Source organism: Taurulus bubalis, assembly GCF_910589615.1.
Source record: "Taurulus bubalis genome assembly, chromosome: 8".
Taxonomy (NCBI): Eukaryota; Metazoa; Chordata; class Actinopteri; order Perciformes; family Cottidae; genus Taurulus; species Taurulus bubalis.
Genome location: NC_136596.1, coordinates 2,707,348 through 2,733,469, shown reverse-complemented (window position 1 = coordinate 2,733,469; position 26,122 = coordinate 2,707,348). Strand labels below are relative to the sequence as shown.

Below are 26,122 nucleotides of genomic sequence, written 5' to 3'. Positions count from 1 at the left end.
AACTATAAGATATCAAACTGAACAAAACAAACTGTATTGCACTGGACACTTAATCTAACAATAATACATTTGATATTAAAGGTAAATGTGTAACATTGCCAGACTAGTCTAGTCAGCATGGATGGCAAAAAAAAATTGTAACTCTATAACATTAACTTAAACATTGCTAGACTAGTCAATCTGGACGGAACCAATTTATTGTACAGCACTAGATACTGAACTGATATGATAATCAACAATTTTGCAGTTGCCATAAAGTGATTACAACCAAATGTAACATGAACATTTCGTTGTTTTAAAAAAAATCGTTTTTCAGTTCTTTAAATGCAATTTGACTTTTGCGATGGGGGGTAACGTCAACCAACATACCTGCCATTTGTCTCCTTTCTGTGTCCACCCCCAATCAGCAGGACTGCCGATGTCTGGCCTAGAGATAGTTGTCTGGCCCCAGATGATCCCATCTCGATAAGCATCGCGCTTTGCATGTTCTCTCAGGGCTGCTTGAGTTGGTGGAATCGAGTTGTAGGCCTTTTGTTTGCGGGCAAAGAGATCAAGTCTTGCTTCATCCACACCAGTAACTGCGCTTGATCTATCGTACATGAGGACAACAAATCTCTCTAACTGCCGCAGGTCCAGGTCACTAATTGATGTTGGATGCTGACTGAGATTGGTGAATGTTTCAGAAACTTCATCGCAGATATTCCATGTTTGCTATGGTGTATTCTTTCCTTTCCCATGAAATGCAGACACATTGTCACAGCCTGTGAATGCATGAAAGTATGGTAATCCACTGGCTTTGTCAGTCCCAATTGCAGCTATTACTTCATGGACTGGAATCCATTGAACACTGGCTCCTTGGCCAAACACAATCCACATACTCTCAAGACCAATGGCCTGTAAGGATGGCAGTATAGGTATCACTATGACAAGGATATCAGTGTAATTAGCCTTGATGATGAGGGACTTGATGCCTTCCATTGCTGCATCCCTGGCATGTACAAATATTCGGGTGTCTGCTTCCTCATGAGAGCATGGGGACATAGCATCCAGGCATTTCCTTGTATTGCTAATGACATCGTCTCCTTTTGTGACAATAATTGTACTTGTCGTCTGTGCATCACATATCTTATCTGCTAGGAAGTGAAACAACTCGGTCTTGTTGTTGTCATCTCGAAGAAAACTAGTCCAGTTATTTGGTGTCTTGCTGATTCCTGAGACCCTTCTTCTCATTCCCTGACCACGATTTGACCTGGCTTCTGCTTTCAGACTTGACTTATTGTACACATCCAACACCACATCCACCCTTTTGTACTTGGCACCATAGGATTCCACCTTCTTGATGATATCTTCTCTGGCATATGCATTGAATGTCTTGGAGGTGCGTGGAGATAATGTAGTTATGAGTGCTGAGCTATATATGATGATTGCATCTCCTAATGGTTCTCTGTCTGGCATGCTCACTTGTGCTTGAAGAATTTCAACCAGTTGAGACTTCTGACATGTATGAAGTTTGCCACTGTCACGAATTTTGCCACTGTCAAGAATTCTTGCAAATCACACTGCCTACTCTGGCATGAGATAAAGAGTCGTGAGAACAGATAACACTCATGTTTCAGTATCTTCTCTTTGGAATTTCCCCCAGCTTCTTGTAAGACTTGTTTGAAGAAAGAAACTGGGTTCTTCTTAATTGGATGGTAGAATGTCAATTTGTTAGCATTCTGTAGCCCGTTCATGATTGACCGTAACTGCTCTTTGCCCCGCTGGTGATGTGTAGCAACCATTTTGGCATTAATGGGATTAGCAACATTATTTGTGTCAAGTGCTATTAGGTCAGCTGACTCCTCTTGGAAAGGGTTGTTCATCTCTTGTAACACAACAATGAGTGCTTTCACCTTTTAAAAAGAAAGATCTCTGAGCACTCTGTCTGCTCATGATGTCTGCTACTGTTTGTGGCATCTTCACCGGACATAGTTTCATATTCAGCTATAAGACGACTCACGTCAGGTCCCGCTACCATTAATCTGCGAAGGGCTAGAGGATCTTCTGTTAATCAAATTGCTCCACCATCTCCTTTGAAAACTGCATTGTTTTGCTCATGGGCTTGGTCAATTGCCAGTGCAGAGAATTCTCTGCTGGATTTGTGAATGACAAAGTTACCCTTGTAAAACTCCTTGGCCACTTCTGGATGTTGATGCTCCAGGGACATCATATCTCGAAGGTGAATTGGGACCCATCGTCCATAGTTGACATTATTGTTCGCAAAGAAGTAAGAAACTAGTTCTGAAAGAGCTTCACGATTCAAGTTAAAATGTCCTTCTCTGAGCGGATCAGGGTGAAAATGGTGAGCTCCATGTCCAGCACCAGACTCCAGAACTTGAACTATGGACTTGCTAGCTTCCGTTGTTCACACCAGTCTTCGAAGGTAAGATCTAATATCAGTCTTAGAAGAGCAGTGGTCAAGGAATGCTTCCTTCATTAGTTGGTACAGGCTGTGATCTGATGAGCAAGTCTTGTCCTGGTAACACTTAATGCAGACAGAAAGGACTCTGCTGTACCAGAAGATGCCACTTCTGCTTCCGCAATGGTCCAACCGCTGTCCTGTAGAAGAGTTCCCAAAGATTTCAGTGCAACCATCTCCACCAAGTCCTCTGAAGTCCGCTGGTCTAACTTGCTTGTCTTAGACAAGAATTACAGCAACAGTCATGCCAAAAACCAATACTACCACCTATTGGCGAAAATGATTATCACCCTGCAGCTACTTTAGGTGAATGTAGGTAAGTTTAAAAGTCACACAAAGCGGGCAAGGTAATAACACAAACTAATACAATAACAATTTTGCAAATAATTGTAGCTGTTATAATGTCCAGGGTGCCACACTGGCATATCAATAATTTAGATAATTTAAAATTGTTCAAAATTTAAAAAATGTACTACATTTTTTGTCAGAAGTCTAAAGAAGCACATTTAGCTCCAGCGTACTTAGAAACATATGAATAGACACCAAGATCATTGAAATCGGGGAAATACCAACAGTTTTATGAAGAAAACAAATTTTTGGTAACCCAATTGGCGGCCATCTTGAAAAATAGCTGCCATCTTTGGGTCTGTCACTGCCGGTGGGGAGTGGTTCAGTCAATGCAACACGAGTTGCTGTGTGATGTTTACGACAGCAGCAGCATGTTTTTATTTAGGGCTCATGCTTCTCTCATTTCCAAGTAATTCACCACTATTTCAATGATGAACCTCTTAAATAGAGAGTGTAATATACGATTTCTCAGATATATGAATGCATTTTCTTATTCTCCACAGATGTCCAGCAGCTGTTTGTGGTTAAAGAAGAGGTTCCCCCTGAGCAGCAGGACTGGAGCTCCTGTCTGGACCAGGAGGACCCAGAGCCCCCCCACATTAAAGAGGAACAGGAGGACCCAGAGCCCCCACATATTAAAGAGGAACAGGAGGACCCAGAGCCCCCACATATTAAAGAGGAACAGGAGGACCCAGAGTCCCCCCACATTAAAGAGGAACAGGAGGACCCAGATCATCCACACATTAAAGAGGAACAGGAGGACCCAGAGCCCCCACACATTAAAGAGGAACAGGAGGATCCAGAGCCCCCACACATTAAAGAGGAACATGGGGAACTCTGGACCAGTCAGAAGGGAGAGCAGCTTCAAGGGCTGGAGGAGGCTGATATCAAGTTCTCATTCGCTCCTGTAGAGAGTGAAGATGATGAAGAAGAAGCTCAGTCCTCACAGCTTTATCAAAGACAAACTGAACAGATGGAAACAGAAGCTGATGGAGCGGATTGTGGAGGATCAGAACCAGACAGGAAGTTAGATCAAGAAAGACATCCAGGACGAGATCATGAAGATGTGTCTGAACCTGAGACTGATGACAGTAGAGATTGGAAGGAGACTCAGGAACCTGTAGGTGATGTGAACTGTAGTACTGGAAATACATCAATCAGCTCTCCTGAATGTGCTGGAAGCTCTGACCACAAGAGATATCTAAAGAGTCACAATAGAGCCAAAACAGGAGTGAAACCATTTAGTTGTTCCGTGTGTAGTAAAACATTTTTACATAAGGGACACCTGAACTATCACATGATTATCCACACAGGAGTGAAACCATTTAGTTGTTCCGTGTGTAGTAAAACATTTTCACATAAGGGACACCTGAACGATCACAAGGTTGTCCACACAGGAGTGAAAGCCTTTAGTTGTTCCTTGTGTAGTAAAACATTTTCACACAAGAGAAACCTGAACATTCACATGAATGTCCACACAGGAGTGAAAGCATTTAGTTGTTCAGTTTGTGGTAAAACATTTTCACGAAAGGTACACCTGAACAATCACATGACTAGCCACACAGGAGTGAAACCATTCAGTTGTTCCTTGTGTAGTAAAACATTTTCACAAAAGAGAAACCTGAACATTCACATGCTTCTCCACACAGGAGTGAAAGCATTTAGTTGTTCCTTGTGTAGTCAAACATTTGCACAAAAAGTAACCCTGGAGGCTCACATGACTATCCACACAGGAGTGAAACCATTTAGTTGTTCCGTGTGTAGTAAAACATTTTCACTAAAGAGAAATCTGAACGTTCACATGACTATCCACACACGAGTGAAACCAATTAGTTGTTCCTTGTGTGGTAAAACATTTTCACAAAAGAGAAACCTGAACGTTCACATGACTATCCACACAGGAGTGAGAGCATTTAGTTGTTCCGTGTGTAGTAAAACGTTTTCACTCAAGCAAACTCTGAAACGACATTCAAAAGTTCACACTAGAGAAACAAATTAGTCGTGGAGTTCGCTCAACAAGATTCTGTCGTCTCTGATATTTATCAAATCACAAGTGTATTGATGAGATCATCAGAAATAAATGAGACATAGTTAAACACTTAAAAACTGTCAGGCTGATACAGACTGCAAAATAAGTTTATTCAGCAGAGATGAAGCTACACATCAATTTCAATTCTGTGGGTATTTTTTTCTATGATATTGTTTCATGTGTTGTCATGTATATATTAATTATAATTGTTTTCAGTTAAAGTATTCCTGGGCTGCAACAACGAATTGATAAAAATCGATTAGCAAAAGTGTTGGCAACGAATTTCATTATCGATGTCGTTGTTATTATGGCAGTCATAAAGTCGCGGAGAAGAAAAAAAAAGGAGCTGGGCCTGAAGGTGCAGGTCCAAACAGATGTGAGAGGAGCAGTGCAGCTTCCCTCTGTCCCAGTGTTTCATACATATTGATGAAGCAGTGTTTCATACATATTGATAAAGCAGGGTATGTAAAAGCAGCCTCTGCTCCAACGAGATCAATTACAGTAAAAAGGGCTCACATTTGGCAGATGTAAAGCATACATGTGTATGTTTTTAGTGTTAGTCCATTTAAATTTTATTTTTTTAATTAACAGCTCAGGGATGTTCAAGGAGCAACCTGTTTGTGCTTTCTGAACATGTTTTGCACTGTCACTTCTGTTTTTGAATAAAGGGTTGGAAATTAATGCTTTTTTGCATTTTTATCCGATTCATCGATTAATCGGAAAAATAATCAACCGATTAATCGATTATTAAAATAATCGTTAGTTGCAGCCCTAAAGTATTCCATGTCCCCTATGCAGCACTATGGTTTGAGCTGAATTATCATATGTGATGAAACTGAGGGAAATATTTAACCTTCTTTCTCTTCAGCAACATTTTCTCTCCAGTTTAAACTCATTACTTCCTTGATTTAGTTTTACTGTAGAAACTGCAGTTTTGTTCCATAACTGAAGAATGACTGAATTGAGAAAATAATTGTAGTTAATTATCTCCATCCTTCTTTAACCTCATCCTCTACTGATCTCATCTCTGAGATTTAGGGATTCAGTCCTTTGTTTTAGGAATGTTTTACCTCTTGTTTGCCGAACTATCTTTGACTATTTTAATAGTTGTAATGAAACAGTAATCGGTTCTATTTGTTTTCTTGATGGATCTCAAACTGTTGAGAAGTACAGCCAATGTTTTCACCAAAATGACTTCAGTTTCATGTTGTACTTCCATATTTGCCCCAGTGAGCTGCAGCAGCCTGTTTTTATTTTATAACTAAATCTGTGTGTTCATGATTAATGATTGTTAATGGAAGTTACATTTATAATTTGTATGTGAAATGTGAATGAATTGCCTTCATTAATAAAATATATTGTTTACTGATAGGATTTCCACCCTGTTAGCTGAGTAATTATATTTAAATGAAATCAACACATATTAAGCATATCTTTGTGATTACTTGCAGGTTATGAATTTGCTAATTATTATAACCTAAAAATTGAGTAACATTTCCATTGAAATTCCCCTTAATTCTAAAAGAAATGTGGGTAAATTACAGAAGAACTTTTTTCAAATGAATGCTTGTTTGTAAATACTGTTTAAAAGGTATTTCAAAGCTAAAGTATAGGACATGTTTACTCTTAGAAAATGTAATTATTCCAATACATGTGTATTAAAAACACATTAATAGAGAATGTGAATGTCCTGTAACAGGGTGGATATTTTAGTCCATCATATCCTGAGCTTGACCAATATATCATACATACCTGCTCTAAAATATGCGTCCGCCTTGCTCTCGTGAGGTTATCATTGACCATATGTGCATGGCGTCAGAGCAAGTCGGACACAAATCTAATCTGCATTGTGCGGCGATCGGCGGTGATCAATTCTGCACAGGACCGGCTCATCTCGAACGAGTCTAATAAAACAGCATAGAAGTCTGGACAGTCCTTCAAATGGTTGTACGATTATTTATGGTAGTGTGCTCACCACAAGTGTCCAGTGGCATTGGTCACAAACCGGTCCTAGTAGAACCTTGAAGGCCAATGGGTAAAGCTGAAAACATATACACATAATTAATTAAAATGCTGCTTGTATCTTTCATTGTATCTGAACAGATTTGGAAAATTGTCACCTTTTTTAATCCTCTGAATGATCTTTGCCACATTGAAGTAATTTTGAAGGAGTCAATGAGACGGACTTTGCTGTCCGTTTTCTCGTGTTGAGTCATTATTGAATGAATGCATTCAAAACACTAAGTGATAGTTGTGGGGGATAACATGTTTTGGCCATAAAAAAATGAAGGACTGCCTGCTTTTACTGCCTGTACCTCGCTCTCTAGCTCCCTTCCGGGGGCCAAATTTTGCAGATCTGTAGCAAAAATCTTAAAGGGCCCCACTTTGCTCCACAGCACAGTTCTGCGTTTACCTGTCCAGATGTCAGCTAGAAGACAGAATTGTTTACCAAGACCTCATTTGTGATTTGATGCAGTAACAAGTTACAAAAGGTCACCAAAGCCGTCATTAAATGTCATTTGTATTGACATCTACAGTATACTGTCATTCCTCTGGGGAGGCGGGTGCATTCCATGACTTAAGACTGGAGGTCAAGGTGTCTGATTGTGGACTACTGTGGATGGAAGGGGCCCTCAAGGGGCCGGGCTGCAGTGCTGGAGGAGATGTGGAAGTGGTGGCAAACCATTTCAGGGGTATTCGATCTTCTGATTCCACATATATTTTCAGATGGCCCACGTTGGTTCCTTTATGACTTTTTATGTCCTCCACGACCAAGCTGTCATCGACCCCTTGTGCCAATTTCCTCTTTCGTACCCTTTCCTCTCCTCTTGAAATGTTAGTCTCCACTTTGGTGTAAACATCTGTGAGGTCTTTCGTGTGGCTGCAAACATCCTAATTTTTTGTGAAGGCAGTGATGTGGTCCTCATTTATCTGTAACATTGGTCCTCATGAATTGTTAAACAATTGTTTAATATTTAACTAATGCTAGCGTGTAGTTATTATAAAGTGCGACCAGAAAATACTGTACATTATTTTAAGTGTTTTTGCTTTATTTTGTATTATGTTATTATTGTCAAATTTTCATTTCACACTACAATGAGCTGATCCTGGATGATGAAATAATAACAAATATGTGGTGGTTTTAATGTTCGATCAAACTTTACTATGTTGTCTATGTGCTTTTGTAACACAAACAAACAATCCTGTGAAGATTTAAGCCAAGAGGCTATTTTCCATCCGTAGTCCCGAGAGGCAAATGTTAAAAAAACACTAAAACAAACCTAAAAACAGAGATACAATGAAATATACAAGAATTATAAAATGTTGACACCTTTACAGTACGTAAAATACTACATCCTCTTGTTGAACAGGGACGTACGTCCTGATGTTCTTATCTTGACAACATGACTCCAAACTTGACTAAAAGCAGATTTGTTTTAATGACGCCAACGTCGTAACACAAATGAGTAAAAGTGAAGCTCCAAAACCAACCTGTGAGGTAAAACACGTCTTCATTAAAATACATTTACTACATTACTTTGTTGCTATTTTCAACCTGTAAAAGATTTATTTTTAAATCTACATACCTGTCCTGAATCCCTCACATGAAAAAAATAAAGAGCAATATTTGAGTCAGTATTTGAATATTGAGGAGAGAAACCACGGCACGTACTTCAATCGTCAGCACCACGATGGCCAGAGCGCCCGCTGAGTAGATGAACATCTCAAAGTAGTCGACCATCACAGAGTAGCAGCCCTGAGGGAGTCAAACACACGATGTTATGAGTCCAGTTATTCTGACTGCTTGTCCACAATATGCAGATGTATGTGAAACATCTGGGAGGAAATCATTTTAAACTGAATTACTTAATTATGAATCAACAGAGGGCAGGAGTACCTCAAGTTACTCAAATAAAACATATCAACAGTTCAACTTTTATTTGTATATATCTTGTATTTTGTTTAGTATTTTAATAACGTACTATTTCAAATGCACATGTTTAGATCAAGAAAAGTATACACTTTATGAAAGGGGTCAGTTTTTGGACCTCTGTATTTCTAGAAACCTGTTCCTGGTTGAATCTGTGTTGGGAAATAGTTTTTAAGCTTTAATTTCCAAGTGAAAAAACACTCACTAAAGATGACAATGATTAAATATTATTTTGATAAAATGCGCTCTATGCATCAAGGCTGCCATGAAAGTCACATAGAAGATCCTAAAGGCTTTTATTTTGAAGGTGACTCCGCAAGCTGCAGCTGACCCGGATGTTGTTCCGTTAGCAACATGGCGGCTCCCGTCAGTAGCAATAGCAGCGTCTCGTTGTTGTGTTGGTAAAGCGTCAGGTAGCTCCTTCAGTACTGATCCAGCAGAGTCTCTGTATGTCTGGATAAACCTTCTGAATGGACTTCTAGATGTTCACCTTTGTTCCCGGATGTTGTTCCTGTGACTCATCTCCCGGTAGCCTACAGAGATACTGAAGTTAGCTTAGCAGCTAGTCCCAGTTTAATGGAGAGGAAACGGGGTTTGTGACGGAGTTTGTGTGAGGAAACGTTTATGTCGTTGTGTGAAAATGTCTAAAGTCCAGATGCTGTTTGAAAGAACGACAGCAGAGAACGAGGAGGAACTTTCTAGATCAAAAGAGGAGAACGAGCGACAACGGAGACTACTGGACGCTGTTTTCAACCCGGAAGTCCGGATACAAAGAGCAGGTTGGTTCTGTTTGTTTCTTCATCACTTTACACTGATGGAACCAGTTCTGAGAGACACAATAATAATTAAAGCTGCTCGCTTCCCGCACGTTGAGGGGACTTGCTGGTCGCCTTACCTTCATCAGTTCGTTAACGTATGGTGTCTAGAAATAGACACCAAATTACCGGAAAAATCACACAAAGCTAAAAATGGACGACATCTGATAGAGCATGGTCCAAAGAGAGTTATTTTGTGTTACAAACGCCTCCCAACTTTTGTGTTTCTATGTCAAACGTACAGCGAGGACTGCTTTAGCTTAATGGTCTCCAATATCTTTTCAGTAGAACAGACCCACCCGGACATGTTTGCCAAATTTCAAGTGAATCGGTCATAGGATGCAGTCGAATAGTCCTTTTTGGTTAGGAACCTTCCTAACTGAGTAAAACGACCCGAAAGTACCTGAGTGGCCGCCATGAGAAGTGCATTCGGTATTATGTAAGTGTGTTGTACTTTTAACTTTACTACATCTCAGAGGTACATATTGTACTTTTTAATTTGCTACATCTCAGAGGTACATACTTCATACAGATGTTAATACAACTGTTAGCTACCTCGATACATATGGTACAACATCATAAAGCGCAAATTGGAAATTATTGTGATGTTCTGGACCTTTGCATGAGGAAATTCTCTCTAACTTGACCTCGCTGAATTTTAGTTGAATACCCCTGATATATAAATATACTTCCTCTTTCACTATATTAGCTACACGTGACCTTTGTTGGTGTACTAGAGGGGAACTAAAAGTAGCCGGTCAGTGGAGCAAGTTGCAGTTGGTGGAACAAGTAGTCTCTGCATCTGCTACTGAGGGTCTGTCACTGCCGGTGGGGAGGGGTTCAGTCAATGCAACACGAGTTTCTGTGTGATGTTTACGACAGCAGCAGCATGTTTTTATTTAGTGGTCATGCTTCTCTCATTTACAAGTAATTCACTGCCTTTTCAGTGATAAACCTCTTAAATAATGGAGAGTTTAATATAAGATTTCTCAGACGTATGAATGTATTTCATTATCCTCCACAGACGACCAGCAACTGTTAGTGGTTAAAGAAGAGGTTCCCCCTGAGCAGCAGGACTGGAGCTTCAGTCTGGACCAGGAGGACCCAGAGCCCGCACACATTAAAGAGGACCAAGAGGACCCAGAGCCTCCACATATTAAAGAGGAACAGGAGAACCCAGAGCCCTCACACATTAAAGAGGAACAGGAGAACCCAGAGCCCTCACACATTAAAGAGGAACAGGAGGACCCAGAGCCCCCAGGCATTAAAGAGGACCCAGATCATCCACACATGAAAGAGGAACAGGAGGACCCAGAGCATCCACTCATTAAAGAGGAACAGGAGGACCCAGAGTCCCCCCAGATTAAAGAGGAACAGGAGGAACTCTGGACCAGTCAGGAGGAAGAGCAGCTTCAAGGGGTGAAGGAGGCTGGCATCAAGTTCCCATTCGCTCCTGTAAAGGGTGAAGATGATGAAGAAGAAGCTCAGTCCTCACAGCTTCATCAAAAACAAACTGAACCGATGGAAACAGAAGCTGATGGAGCGGATTGTGGAGGATCAGAACCAGACAGGAAGTTAGATCCAGAAAGACATCCAGGACCAAATGATGAAGACTCGTCTGAACCTGAGACTGATGACAGTAGAGATTGGAAGGAGACGCAGGAACCTGTAAGTGATGTGAACTGTAGTACTGGAAATACATCAATCAGCTCTCCTGAATGTGCTGGAAGCTCTGACCACAAGAGACATCTGAAGAGACACACTAGATCCAAAACAGGAGTGAAACCATTTAGTTGTTCCGTGTGTAGTAAAACATTTTCACATAAGGGAAACTTGAACAATCACATGAGTGTTCACACAGGAGTGAAAGCATTTAGTTGTTCTGTGTGTAGTAAAACATTTTCACTTAAGGCACAGCTGAACTATCACATGACTGTTCACACAGGAGTGAAACCATTTAGTTGTTCCGTGTGTAGTAAAACATTTTTACATAAGGGACATCTGAACGATCACATGACTGTTCACACAGGAGTTAAAGCATTTAGTTGTTCTGTGTGTAGTAAAACATTTTCACATAAGAGAACCCTGAACTATCACATGACGATCCACACAGGAGTGAATCCATTTAGTTGTTCAGTTTGTGGTGAAACATTTTCACTAAAGGTAAACCTAAACGTTCACATGACTATCCACCCAAGAGTGAACCCAATTAGTTGTTCCTTGTGTCGTAAAACATTTTCACAAAAGGGAAACGTGGAACGTCACATGATTGTCCACACAGGAGTGAAAGCATTTAGTTGTTCCGTGTGTAGTAAAACATTTGCACACAACCAAACTCTGAAAAAACATTCAAAAGTCCACACTAGAGAAACAAATTAGTCGTGGAATTTGTTTCACAAGATTCTCTCGTCTCTGATATTTATCAAATCACAAGTGTATTGATGAGAGCATCAGAAATAAATGAGACATAGTTAAACACTTAAAAACTGTCTTGCTGATACAGACTGCAAAATAAGTTTATTCAGCAGAGATGAAGCTACACATCAATTTAATTTATGTTGGTATTTGTTTCTATGATATTGTTTCATGTGTCATGTATTGTCATGTCTATATTAATTTATGTATTTTTTCAGTTAAAGTATTCCATGTCCCCTATGCAGCACTATGGGTTGAGCTGAATAATCATATGTGATGAAACTGAGGGAAATATTGAACCTTCTTGCTCTTCAACAACATTTTCTCTCCAGTTTAAACTCATTACTTCCTTGATTTAATTTTACTGTAGAAACTGCAGTTTTGTTCCATAACTGAAGAATGACTGAATTGAGAAAAGAATTGTAGTTAATTATCTCCATCCTTCTCTCTTCTTCAACCTCATCCTCTACTGATCTCATCTCTTTGAGATTTAGGGATTCTGTCCTTTGTTTTAGGATGTGAATGTTTTACCTTTTGTTGACCAAACTTTATCTTTGACTATTTAATAGTTGTAATGAAACAGTAATATGTTCTAATTGTTTTCTTGGTGGATCTCAAACTGTTGAATAGTTCAGCCAATGTTTTCACCAAAATGATTCAATTCAATTCAATGTTGTACACTATATTTGCTCTAGTGTTTGTAACTAAGCTGCAGCAGCCTGTTGTTCTTTTATAACTAAATCTGTGTGTTCATGATTAATGGTTGTTGATTGAAGTTACATGTATAATTTGTATGTGAAATGTGACTGAATTGCCTTAAATAATAAAATATATTGTTCACTGATATGATTTCAACCCTGTTATCTGAGTAATGATAATTAAATGAAATCAACAAATATTAAGCATATCTTTGTGATTGCTTGCAGGTTATGAATTTACAAATTGAAATAACCTAAAAATGGAATAAAGTTTCCATTAAAATTCCCCTTAATTCTAAAAGAAATGTGGGTGAATTACAGAAGAACTTTTTTCAAATGAATGCTTGTTTGTAAATACTGTTTAAAATGTATTTTAAAGCTAAAGGAAATGTTTACTCCTAGAAAATTTAATTTTTCCGATACCTGTGTATTAAAACACATTAATAGAGATGTGAATGTCCTGTAACAGGGTGGACATTTAGTCCATATCCTGAGCTTGACCAATATATCATACATACCTGCTCTAAAATATGCGGCCGCCTTGCTCTCGTGAGATTGTCATTGATCATATGTGCATAGCGTCAGAGCAAGTCGGACACAAAGACGTCTTTGGCAACACCTTCTCTCGTCGTTACACTTCCTCCTCCCTCTCCCGAGAGTACAGTACCTCAGTCCTCATGTACTCTCGAAAGTACTTCCCGGACAGTACATGACTGAAGTCAAAACATGTTTTGCACGTTAGATAGATCCTCCACCTGATCGAGACGGCGGGGCTAACCATCAACCCATTCAAGTGTGCCTTTGCCCAGAAGCAAGTGGAGTACTTGGGCCACGTGGTTGGACAGGGTGTGGTCAAGCCTCGAGTGGGAAAGGTGGAGGCCATTCATTCATATCCAGTGCCAACTACAAAGAAGAAGGTGCATGCCTTTATGGGACTTGTGGGGTGGTACAGCAAATTCATCCCCCACTGTGCTGAGAAAGGAGCCATGCTCAGCCCAAAACAAAGTCAGATGGAATCAAGAATGTGACCAGGCCTTCAAAGACCTCAAGGGGGCAATCACAAGGGAGTCTGTTCTCCACAGTCCTGACTTTGCCCAGACATTAATTTTGCAGACGGATGCCTCGAGGGTCGGTGTTGGAGCAGTGCTTCTGAAGAGGCTAGAAGGCCTCTTTATGTAGTTTAAGCCGCTAATCTACAAGAGAAACAGAGATGAAATGTGATTGGATGAGCGCTCTTAACAGATCCTTAACGAGCGGCCACGCAGCAGACTGGAAGCTGCAGGCTAAAGGCAGAGCAACAGAGGAAGCTGTGCAATGAGAAAATAAGCTAATACGGAAACATAATTATACTACATGTAGTGTATTATAGTGTAATACATTATACAATAGCTATAACTTTGTGATTCTGTTTAGGCCAGCAAAGAAGGCTTAGCAGGCCCGCCACTGTTACACATGCCCGGCAACTAGACAAAGTAAGCCTTCTCTTTTGTGTTTGATACAGCAGGCTAAAGGGTAGGGCCAAGCTATGACAGAGGTACAGGTAGAGTGAATGGTAGAGGCACCAGTTCAGAAGGTTGAGCAGCAGTTGGACCATCCACCCACAGTAACCGCATGCAACATGATCACAACTAGGGCACAGAAAGACAGGAATAATCGGGAGGAGTTACCGTTTTACAATGCTGAGTGAGAGGCGGAGCCAGTTAAGCAGCCCAAGTCCAGAGCCCAGAGAAGGCAAGATAAGGTTTTGGCTACGGCTAAGAAGCTGTGACAAAGCCAACCAAGGCTTTAGATTTTCCCATCCCTTCTGACATAGCAGCCTTGCAGCTAGCTGATCCAGCAATGAACTCCTGGTTTGGTAAGGTCACAGAGGTTGAGGGTGAGAGTCTGGGCAGGATATACTGTTTAGCAGAGGCAACCTTTGGGATTAAAAATGGCATCCTGTATCAGCGGCAGGGGAAGCCTTCGTGTTGCCACAGAGTCTGAGTCAGAAAGTCATGGAGCTGGGTCATTCTATCGATTTCAAAAGTCCCTCAACAGGATTGCCAGGAGATTTTTTTTTTGGCCAGGCATGTATGTCCAGATTACAGTGGCGGGCCGTCAGCGCCTGCTAAGCCTTCTCTGCTGGCCTGAACAGAATCACAAAGTTTACATTTAAAATCTTTATATATTTTGTTATTTTTTGTTGTCTATTGTCTGTTCGATAGTCCGCAAGAAAAGCCGTTGATCCTCAAATTTTGATAATCCTCTAGTTTTGTCAAGATAGAAGGTCCTCCTCTTCAACCTCGGAGACAACTGGGAAGCAACTCCAGACTGATTAACATCGTGTCAAAGCAAACTGCGGTCAACTCAGCAGACATTCGGATCTCCGTAGTCAAATCAGCAGACAATGACATTTCATTGCACCTCTATACTGACATTCACGGTAAACACATTCAAACGACCGGGAGCTAGCGAGGGTTTTTGCGAAGTTAGCGGAAAGATCCACGTGACACAGCATCCGGTTTTCAAAATAAGATGTTTGATTGATATTTATGTGTTCAGGACATTTCTGACCACATCCAAATAAAACTAACTTAACTTGACCAATTCAGATATTTTACAAAGGAAAAACTGAAATGATTTTGTATCATTCAAATAGATCATTTCTAGCATTTTGCTAAAATTATGCTTCAATTCAAACAGTTGATAAATACAACAGTTAATATTGTAAGTTCATCCAGCCTGCTCATTGGAAATGTGTTTTTTCTTGTTCATATAGTGTGCGGTTAACAAATAATTTCCTTTTTATGTTGCACTGAAATTAAGTCATTTAGTGTGTTCTTGGTCACATCAAATTGAAAGCCAGACCAAAGTGTTTGATTTCATTCAATGACAATGAGCCAAATAAAAAGCCTCACGTTGTAAGTACAGGACAGTCTTTTTCTCTCAACGCCTCAATAGGTAGATCAGGGATCTTGGGCTTAAAAAGGTTGAAGACCACTGATGTAGACTCTTTACTACAATATATGTCTCTATGGTATATGCTGTGGAACAGATGACCGATGATGGTGTTTGTGCTTCAGCTTGGTCGCATGGAAGCCTGTTGAGGACTTCATTGAAACAATAATGTAAACTTGAAAAGGAAGAAGCTTTTAACTGATAATATTTCCCACATGCTTTATGTCGTGGCCGTTTGCTTTTCATGCCGTGTGATTGTGTGAACTTTTTCCAAATCATTTCATTGAGATTCAGCACCCGCCCCCTCAGTCCTTTTCAGTGTTGAAATCTTTCAATGTAAACAACAACAACATGTACACTGTGAAACTCCAATGATACTGGCAGTTAACGCCAATAAACATGTTGTTAAACTAGAAATTATTATAGTTTCTCTATTTAATCTGCCTGTTCCGACCCTGTCTGCCTGGACTTTGTATTTGTTTGCCTGAGTGACTGATCTCCCGGTTTTGAACCTGCCTGAATACTGAGTAAACAGAATGATCCTTGTATCTCTGTCTTTTTGTCAGGCTTTTGGGATCCAGTTTGCATGCACTAATGTACCATCAATAAACATGAATTCCCCTCCCAGGAAGAACGGATCAAACTAGAGGAACATGTTTGAAAATAAGAACAAAAATCAGGTCTTTACTTTCTATCATCTGTTACTTGTTTGATTGAACTCAACTGTTGCGTACCTGCCTGACCCTCTGCCGGATCACTGACCTTTGAACATCAGGACTGTAAGTTTTTGCAACTTCCCCATAAATCCACTCAACTGATTATTGACATCAGTGCAGACAGAAACGTTCTTTATTTAAAAACGTTTACAATGTCCCTTATTAATGACAAATGATATATACGATCAAATACTACCTTAATTTTGGTTTACTGATACAAACTGCTGGTGAGTGTTTCTGTTTCCTCTGCAGATGCAGCTGTCGGTGTTGCTGATGTTGGCCCTGCCTGCTGTGTCCTCAGCCAGCAGCAGTAAAGAGATGAACCAGGTAAACTGAAAATGTAAAGTATGAAACTTCCATGTTGCCGTATCTTTTGGCCTCATTTATGCATCATTTCAGATGGGATACGGATAGAAATTGCTTCCACACAAAATGTAGCGAGAAAAAATAAGGAACTCATTTGAATATTTTGAGAAAACAAAAATATTAGGCTCGTTCGTCAGAGCTGCGCCTCGCCTGGAATCCAGACGAGAGCAAGCGGCCGCAGCAGGAGGCGTTCACAAGAAACTGTGATAAAGGCGGACAGTTTTATGCCGTGTTCACACCGGACGCGACGCGAATTTGCAGCGCGACCAGTTTACATGTAAAGTCAATCCACAGACGCGCTGCGGCGCGAATTTGCGAATGTGCGGCGAGATAGACGCGTTGGAGGCGGCGCCAACAGAGCGTTTGACCTGGGGCGAACAAAGCGAAGGACGGCGCGAATTCGCGTGAGTTGAATTCTCCCAACTCTGGCGGAGAAATCGCGTGACGCAAAGTTGCGGCAGCCAATCAGCGTTGAGAATCAGCGTTGAGAAGCTCCGCCCGTCACCACCGCCGTCTCCCCGTTTCTGAATGAAACTGCTGCTGCTCCGCCTGAACCAGCGCTGACAGCGGCTTCATTGAGACGCTGTTGTGGGACTACGGATAATATTATGAACCCAGACACCATGGAGTTTGATGTTCCCACATATGTGGAGTTTACACAAAAAGTATAAAGCAGAACTAGTGGTTATTTCCGTGGTGGAAGGTATAATCGGTATCGTTTTACGGAGATACGCGAGACGCTGTTCCTGGAGGAGTCGGTGAAATTCACCGAGCTGTGTGCGGCTACGGATGATGTTATGGACCCGAATACGAGGGCGTTTCATGTTCCGACATGTTTGGGACTTCCACAACAAGTATAAAGCAGAACTAGTGGTTATTTATTCCATGGTCGATAGCGGAAATGAAAGCTTCGTCGCTTGTCTCTCACAGAGGCAAGCGACAGAGCTAAGCCACGCCCCCTTGGTCGCGCCGCAAATTCGCGTTTGGTGTGAACACCCTCTTTCTACTCGCGCGAGTCAACTTCCGCGGTGGACGCGGCGCCGCAAATTCGCGTCGCGTCCGGTGTGAACACGGCTGACTTCAGCACAGGAAGTCACAGAAAAAATGACTTCCTGTTAGTTCCGAACTTTTGTCTACTTGTAGTTTACAGATCACGTTTGGATTTATTCATACGTGTTTATAAATATATATTTATGTAGAAATGTATGTGTAGCTGCATCCTTTGTTCTTTTTATGTCTGCCTGTGAAATACATTACTACTGGTTTTGACTGGTGTGTTGAATAAATATGATTTTGTATTAACAACCACACAAGATATGTTTTAAGATTAAATCTGAGTCTAATAGTCAACAATCCAGCGTTAACTACACATAAAATAAGGATTTTCTACAACACGTGGTGTTTGCTTTCAGATCTAAGAGCCAATCAGCTCTCTGATCTGGCGACAGCCAGGTGTTTCCCATCATGCACTGGGGAACGCAGTCTGTGAAGAGCTACTGCGGCGCTTGACTGAAATCGACGGCCGCCTTGATCTCGTGAGATTATCGTTGATCACGTGTGCATGATGTCAGAACAAGTCGGGAGCAAGTCGGACACAAATCTACCCAGCATGCATTGCGCGCCGATCGCCATCGATCGATTCTGCGCAGAACTGGCTCATCTTGAACGAGCCTATTGTATTCATTAGTATTATTATTTAAATTGATAAAACCTAAAACCTAAAAAAATAAGCTAAAAGGAAAAAAACATTATAATACATGTAGGTTATTTGTGAAAAACAATTAAATTAATAAAAAACAATTATAAAAAATAATAATTATAAAATAGCTATAACTTTGTGATTCTGTTTAGGCCAGCAGAGGAGGCTCAGCAGGCCCTGACGGCCCGCCACTGCTCTATGTTGGCTTTCTTCTCGAGTCACGTCCGTCACAGAAACTGTAACATGGAAAGTCACTGTTTTGCTCAGCTGCTGCAGCTTTGGACTGCCATGACTTGAGATGATCATCTGCTGTTATCACACTTAGACGTGTGATGACACCAGAGCCAGCTGTACTTGCTGAATAAATACTGACATGGTTTAGATCTTTGAAAGCTAGTCAGTGAACCAGAGCCGGCTCCGACCAATATGGTGGCCAGGGGAAACCTTCAGCTGGTGCCCCATCCCTCTCTCACTGATTGGGGTATGAATGACACACCAAACAGGTTGCCTGCAAACAGAAAACCTTTCCACCTTTTAGCACGTCATTTGTCTGCCATGTATAGTGCTCACTGCAATGTTGACGTGTCCGCTTGAATATGCCACCCTCTCAACAAGTCAGTGGGAGAGGAGATAAAAGGGTCAAACAAACAGGACAGTGTTTCTATCCTATCAAGGGAAACATTTTGCTTATCGTTCTCCATAATTGTTTAAAATTGATCTTAAACAGGATTAAGAATAATCTGATAGAGTATTGATGCCATTTGTTTTTTAATAAAACTTTGTTCCTTTCCTTTCTCTTCTATTTTTTACACAGTCCAACTGGACCCTAGTTTGAAGGACAGGGTTCCTAATATCACTGCTAAAGGAAAAGCAATTCATAGTCGAATTCCTCGTCAGTTTGAAAGACTTTTTTTTTCTTCTTTTTTTTCTCGTTCAACCTGGAATGGCAGACCTTTGATGGCTCTCTCCCCAATGGAGCAATCTCAATCTACAACAGATATGCTCGACGCACCGAATATGTTTGCCAATGCCGGCCCGACTGCGGCTTCTACAGCCCTGGCATGGATTCAACTCCTTCCTGCCACTACTCCTCTGGGGGGTATGAGTATGTTACCACCTCATTTCATATCCTGGTGAACAAAGATGACTTTCAGTGTATGGAATGGAAGGAAGACTCCTATGGTTCAGTGCCTGATAATTCAGTCAAGACCAGCTACAAACAAGAGATATATGTTGGGAAGAACCAGTATGGTCTTGGAAAGGTGGATGTTAAAAAAAGGCCTTCTACCTTCCCTGGGGAGGTCATGAGTATTGGTACAGTACCTACCAGGTCCTGACCATTAGCAAACATATAGACAGAGAGCACATCTCTGAAGTCAAGTATAAGACTGATGGGGTTAAACCCATCACGTATCCTCCAGAGATCATGCGCAAGGCTGCCCTCACCAACACGGATTGCCAGACAACGACAGGGACAGCAACCCTCTCAAAGGAGAACCAAGTGGGGAAAAGGTGGGACACCAGCTTTTCCTTCACAGTGGGCGCTCAGACTAGCATCACTGCTGCAATCCCCATAATTGGCTCCATAGATATTGAGATTAGCGTGGAGACGACCCTCCAGTTCACCAAGGGGACAACTTATACTGAGTCCACCACCCACACTGTTTCTATTCAGCACAATGTCCCACCAAACCAGTCCTGTAGTGTCACTATGGTGGAATATAAGTACGGGGCAGACATCCCTTACACTGCACGCGTCAGCCGCACCTACAGCAATGGGAAGACAAGATGGACGTCCATCTCTGGGACCTACACAAGTGTTCAAATGGTAGAAGTAATCGGTGTGGTGGGTCGCTGGGAGCCTCTTCCTAATCCCATGCCCTGTGCCTGAAAGAATGATGGAAGAGGGTCAATGAGATTCATTACTTGACATATTGTATGGTGGATACTCTTAATATTGTAATGAAGCTCAAACATTAACCTGCTTTTGTTTTATTTGCCTTTAATAATCGCATAAGACAATAAAACTACTTAGCATTCAACTGTTTCTTTTGGTTTTTCAATAATGATACATTTGCACTTGTTTGTGTGTTTTATTGAGTCAATTATTGACACCGACTCCTCTCACCCTGGACTTGACTTGTTGGAGTCCCTCCCCTCTGGCAGGAGGCTGAGGTCCATCAGGACCAAGACCTCCCGCCACAAAAACAGTTTTTTCCCGTCAGCAGTCGGGCTCATCAACAGAGCCCGGGTCCCCCACTGATTTCCTACCGTTCACTCCCCTGCACATCCCTCCACACCTCATATTTAAATACACTTGCCACTTTCACATAACACTTCATTCCGTGCACTTTATTTTAATTTGAACTTTAATTTGTATATTCTGTAGATCCAATTGTAAATATTCATGCTCCCTTTTATTGCGCTCTTTTATGTTTATCGTTGCATGTTTATTGTTAAATGTTGTACACCGCCACGACAAATGTATGTGTAAACATACTTAGCAATAAATCGTTCTGATTCTGATTACAATACAATAAGTAAAGCCACAATCTAATATACAAAAACAGAAAGACTGAAAAGGTATAGGTAGAAGCATAATGCTTATATATTCCTATCCTAAATTATTATCAATTAAATCAGATAATGCTTACATCCATTTTAGCATTGTTCCATAACTGAACTCCTACAATAGAAATACATCTTCTTTTAATCCCTTTTTTAGCGTTTTGTACAGTAAACTTACAAACATCTCAAATCATATTTACACTCATGTATTGCAAACAACCTTTGTACACAGTCTGGCAGTGACTTTGCTTTAGCTCTGTACATTGTCTGCATTATTATATAATAAACCAAATCATTAAATTTCATAACATGAGATCTGACAAACAATGGATTTATGTGTAACCAGCATTATTCATGATGCATGAACATGAATACAATGTCTGTCGAGCTGAATGCTACTCCCCTTATTATAATGCGTAACCTTACACATCTGGTTCACATGCCACTGCATCACCAACACATGGCAAGCACACCTCTGCAGGGCCATTAGTCATAACCTTTGGCTATAATAACACAAGGCCCAGACAAAGTAATGACTTATTACAACACCTTCAAAATGTAGGGCACTAGATTGGCCAAATCAAACTTTATCAGGCACTTAAAAACACACCTGGATAGGAGAGTCACTTAATATGAAATTAAATGTTGGCACCAATGGATGTTTAGCTCAGCATCAGGTAACGTTAGCTTGCTACGACATACGGAGGTTAACTATTGGCTGAATATTGGATTTTTTTTTAGGCCAATATTGGCCTGCCACATGTTTTCTTTTATATGACAATAAAACTATTGTCTGTTTTTTTTACAATTTCTTTCTTACTCTTTTCAACAAATCATTTACCAGGTAACAAATGGTATTCATGAAACTTTTGTATTTAATTAATCACGTAAAATAAACTGAACTTAATAAGTATTATAAGTAATAGTTTTAGAGTTATGTTTTTTATCTTTGTTTTTTAGCTGGTGAAATTTAAATATTGTCAAAGAAATTCAAAATATTAAATATAATATATACAATATTTAAAAAAAGAATATATATATACACACACACACACACACACACACACACACACACACACACACACATATACAATATACAAGCATAATTGACCTCATTTGATTCATTTTGCAATAAACTTTACCTGAGTGACCCAGACTTTCGCATATTTTTGGTGAACAGTTTGGCCCCTACTCTCAGTGACCACAATGTATTGAATGACCATCATGCTGTATTAACTCATGTTTACTGAAGGAATAAATCAAGAGAGAAGTTCTATACTTTTTAATGACCCTTTTTGGACTACAATGCAATGACTATTTGATGACTTCTTTCACTTACAAAAACTCAGCATTAGCAGATATGAAAGAAGATCAGGATCAGAAGCTGAAAAGAACTGACTTGGACATTTTGGCCTTGTTCAGACACAGACTCTGACTGAGGTCAATAAGTGAATGTGTGTGAGAATGGCTCGCATTGGTTTCCTTTAAGATGGCGTGCTGCACAGGGTGACCAGCTGAGGGCAGTGTTTGTCTACACATGGCCCTCTCAGGGTGCACATGCGGTTTATACATCACAGTGCAGTCATGACTCAGGTCCATTCATGTAACTTTGGGTTGTGTTCAGCTTCCAGCATCAATAGAACAGCAACTCTTAACACTGCCATGATAACACTCAACATCCAACATGAAGCATTATTCCACCACGGTCTGTTTGTGTCCACAGTTGTTAAATTAAAGATTTGTTCATCTATTTCTGGGGTTTATTAAGCGCTTAAGGAGAAAAAACACGAGGATCTGTATCTCGGCTGATTGCATGGAGGTCGTTGTGGTTACAGGGTGAAGGTGACAGCAAGGTCACAGAATGTAAAGTTAATTGAATCACTCTGGCTTCATGGTAGTTCTCTATCATCATGAGGATATTCTACACGGTGCCGCACACATTCATCCAGATTAGACATGTTAACTCTCTTCGTTACTGTTGGGGCCGAAATAGAATAACTACACACACGGCCCTCTGGTCCCACAGTGGCCAGCGGGGCCCAGAAGAAAACCGAGCTAAAATCGATTCTGGTCAGCTGCTCAGAGTCAGTAGGTCAATAGCTCAACAGGAAAGGCAACACTGAAAAAAAACAAAAAAAAACACAACTTTGTTTGGCCGCTGTGAATAGATGGAGCAAAAATCCAGCTGACACAAAGCCTAATGGTGCAAATGGGTGTGAAAGGCTAGTTTTGAGGAAGGGCTTTAATTACAGTGTGTAATATTATGATGTGTCAGACTGGTAGCTGTTGACTATTTGCCCCTGAGATGGGGTTGCTAACCTCAGTCATTGATTTTAAATACTGATCTTTTTTTGGTGCAGTTTAATGAAACTCGGTTGTGTTTGACCTTTTAGTCCAGTTTATTTTATGCTGGTGAAAACACTGATTTGAAATTCAGTGTGGACTGACTCAACAGCTGTTCTAGCCAGCTTATGGAACTGTCTGGATTCCTTACTAAATGCTCTAAGCTGGAGAATCTAAATGTCTGGACTTTTCACATGTGCACGCCTGTGGACTACTGAATGGACACATTCTCAGAAAGTCTACAGAGTCTTCCTGAGATATAACATAATGTGTTAATATGTTGTAATCAAATTAAGGAGAAAGCTTGATGGTGTGTTTCAACCTGTAGCTCAATTTTATTCGTTAATTGATTCATCCTTTGATATCTGTTACAGTATGTCCAGCAGCACTCTTTACATCTTGCATACATTACCATGTCAATACATTCAGAAAGAGACTTTGAGATGGTTACAGGGTCAGGAACCTTCGTATCATGGAAGGGATTGAGGGAATTAGCTTCTCATGGCCTATTTAATCCCCTCGGCCCAGTACCCTTCAGACTTGACTTGATGACAGGAAACACATCCCAGTACATATTACTGTCCATGAGGGCTCAATTCAGCCATTTATAGTGTGACAAAACTCTGTCTGTTTTCAAACATTATGTGCACTTACAGCTATAAAAACAAATCCAATATAATTTGTATCATAAATCCACGTCATCGTGAGCCAGGAAGTGCAGGGCTGCCACTAAAGAATTTCAAGGGACGTCGTATTAAGTCTCCATAGGGAGGAGATCGGGGCGGATGCATGGGTCCTTCACCCAGGAAAGGGTTGTGTCCTGTGTGAGCCCAGAAGTAAATGTTGTCCTAATTGTTACGTAACTTACCTACTTTTTTACTCTGTTGCCTACACTGGTTCTGCACTGCAGGGGCTTGTAGAAGTGCACAGAATATATCAGTATGCACAACAAATATAAATGGGACAATGTATTTCAGAATCAGCTTTATTGGCCATGTGTGTTTACACATACATGGAATTTGACTCTGGTTACACGTTGCCCTTATATACATAATATACAATATACAATAAGTAAGATAAATATAAAAAAAACATTAAAGAAAACAGAGACAAAAGACAATTAAAGACAACAGTAGTCAAAATCCTCCAAAGTAGTGCAGATGGAGGTGTCTGATTAACGGTTCATCAGAGTGACGGCCGGTGGAAAGAAGCTGTTTCTGTGTCTGGTGGTTTTGGCCTACAGCTCTGTAGCGCCTACCAGAGGGAGGAGTTGAACAGCTTGTGTCCAGGGTGGGACGGGTCTGCAGTGATCTTTCACAGAGGGAACGGGTGATGGATAACTGACCCTGGCTATCCAAAGTCAGTTTGATTGCTGTATGACTGACTTACACATATCATTTTCTGTCCAAAACCGTTAAGTACAATTACTTTTCAATCCTAACCCTGAGCTTATATTTAATGGAAAACATTTTCTTTAATATATTCACAGGCAATACCTTTTCCATTGATGGAAGTGCTATGCTTTTGTACACACAAGTCTAATGGAGGACTTGTGGGCCCATCACTAACAGGGATAGCCAATGGGGGCTGGTCCATTGTGAGCTTGATAGCAGATAAAAGAGGGGAGCTAACGATGCATTGCATTGGTTCTGGAACAAACTCCTGGAGATGGCCGGGATTCAAGCCGTTTCCGCAGTTGCCCAGGGAGAGAGTAACTGGGCCGGTCACGAGCCTGTTCACGAGCCATCAGATAAGCATCGCTGTGTTGGAGTTCTTTGCGAGGACGAGAGGGTGACCCCTATGTGACTGTGAGTTGCTGAGAGGAAGTCTCTGAACACAAACAACAGTCAAACAGCAGCTTGGAGTACCCAGGCTTCTTGGAGTTTCAGGGGGCATCGTGGGAAGGGCACTGACTGGGGACTCTTGTTCTGCTGGGGGACTTCAACACTAACATGGGCAACAATGGAGAACCATTGAGCGAGGTGTTTGAGAGGAACAGCCTGCCTGATCTGAAATCGAGTGGTGCCTTGATAGTTGTGGATTGGTCACAATAGACACAATGTTGATCATAGAGTAAACTCCCCAGGCCGAAGACTGGCTGGTAGACAGCAGCGGTGAAGAAGACCTGAAGGAGGAGACCTTTAGGGCTTGGTTGGCCCAGGGGTTTCTGGAACCGCCAGACAGGTACTGGTTAGCCAAAAGGGGTGCAGCTGCACCATCGCTAAAGCAAAAACCAGAGTGTGGGTGGAGATATGGAAGGTTATGATGAAGGACTTTCAGTTGGCCTCAAGGAAGTTCTGGCATACTGTTACAAAGACTCAAAAAGGGATAGTAGGGTGTGGTTGAGACATTTTTCAGCAGGAGAGAGAAACTGTATAACAGTGTTGGAGGGGTCATGGAAGTTTTCCCAACCAGTCTACATGTTTTCTGGACACTTGAAAAAGACCATTATGAGCATGTCCCCTTTGGAGTCTTGTGCTATGAGACAGCCATTATATCCTTGTATAACCAAAGTGAGAGTTGTGTTCGACTCAGCATGAGGAAAAAACACATTTCCACCAGGGTTGTCCCACGTCAAGAAGTCAACATTTTTATTTTCATGGACAAGATCTCCAGGCCCTGGCAGGGTCTGGAGAGTGTCTGGTATACCTCAGAATTGCATCTCTGCTCTTTGCAGATGATATGGTCCTGACACATACGCGGGAGACAGGGTGTTGCACCGGACTGTTGATGTGAAGAGGGAGCTGATCCTTAAGGCAAATATCTTGATTTTTTGAGTCCATCTAAGCTCTGGCCCGA

The 26,122-nt window shown here is 41.1% G+C and overlaps 1 pseudogene across 1 annotated transcript; it reads left to right on the top strand.

Annotated features, from left to right (window-relative positions):
* Positions 1-2,308: 2,308 nt before the first annotated feature.
* LOC306740151 (natterin-3-like) lies at positions 2,309-20,303 on the top strand (annotated as a pseudogene). Its single transcript has 3 exons — positions 2,309-2,422; positions 16,600-16,674; positions 19,363-20,303. The product of its transcript is annotated as a natterin-3-like (transcript).
* Positions 20,304-26,122: the final 5,819 nt, after the last annotated feature.